The sequence below is a fragment of the Corvus brachyrhynchos genome, unplaced genomic scaffold, assembly GCF_000691975.1.
Source record: "Corvus brachyrhynchos isolate BGI_N302 unplaced genomic scaffold, ASM69197v1 scaffold33, whole genome shotgun sequence".
NCBI classification, from domain to species: Eukaryota; Metazoa; Chordata; class Aves; order Passeriformes; family Corvidae; genus Corvus; species Corvus brachyrhynchos.
Genome location: NW_008237254.1, coordinates 23,567 through 24,995, shown reverse-complemented (window position 1 = coordinate 24,995; position 1,429 = coordinate 23,567).

Genomic DNA, 1,429 nt, shown 5'->3' with positions numbered 1-1,429 from the left:
CCGCCGCGCCCCCCCCCCCCCCGCCGCTCCTCGCTCCGCCACCGACACTGCGGCTCGCTTGGCTCCGCCCGCGCGCGGGAACTGCCTCGCTGCTGCTCGCAGAGCGCTCGGTGCACGTGGCCTGGGCCGCACGGTCCCTGCGCCAGGCTTCCCTTCGCCAGGACACAGCTGACATTGCTCAACAGTCTCGGTAATTAAATAATATTCACGAAAATATTCTTCCATCGGCATATATTTTGACTCAAATATTAACTGTGTCCAAACGGTTTTCCAAAAGCCCTTGGTAAGAATTAAATCCCAAGAAACATAGAAAAAGTTCTTAAACAACCATGCCAGGAAGTGTTTCAGTTCTTTTTGAGCTTGAATCAAGCTAAAATTTACAAATCGTTGTTCAAGAATCATTTTAAGTTTAAGATAAATGTCCATATGCGGCTCTGAGAGCCAAGAGTCTTCCCACGGTTCCTCCATAGTTAAGATATGGAATAGCAAAGCAAAACCAAGAAGAGGAATCCAAAGTTTCCAGGGTTTACTCACACAAATCAGTCGCTTAGGGATCGGGGATCGTTCTGCTCACAATTCTCCACCATTTGTTGCAGTGGGGATCCTGCAACACGCATATATCAAACCAGGAGTCCCGTGGAAAGGAAATATATATGGACAGACAGATTCTTGATAGCTGTTTCAGAGATGTTTATTTCTCCAGCCGCATGGCCGGAGCTCTGCCGAGGAACTGTTCCAGTCACGGGACCAAGGGTCCTTCTGCCCGCGCAGAGAACACAAACCAACCCATGGGAACGAGGCTGAGCAGGGGCAGGGAAACCCCGTGTCTGTGCCCTCAGGGCCCCTCTCCCAGGGCTACACGGCAGGGGAGAGGAGACCCCAACACACAGGGATTAATTTTAAGAAAATCTAATAGCGAGAAACGATACATGGTCTGAATTTACTGACACTGCACCTATTCTTCCATGACTTCAGGGCATTTTGTCTTATAACACTCAGATTCCATCTGAATCAGGTATTCTAGAAAAGGATATTCCATGTAATCCAGAGACAGACACTTCTCTTCTAGGTTTATCCAGTTTGTGTTCTACATCCTCATACTGAGGCAGAATTCCTGATCTGAGACTCTGAGAAAACTTTTATTAAAAATTCTAAGTATTTCAAATGACAGATTTTGTCTCTTCATTTTCCCTGGTGTAGGTACATTGGTAAAGTGGAGATGATTTGGGAAACAGTAAAAATGAAAACCATTATTTATTATTTTATTTGGTGAATAATTAATTAATTACTTTGACCTCCAGTGAAGATCTAGATGAATTTGGATTAAAACAATGGATTAGGACTACAGAGATCTAAATTTTAGTACTATCTCTGGTGCAGAAATCCAGTTTTGACATCTTTTAGTCTTTTCAACTGTGCATCTTACTTC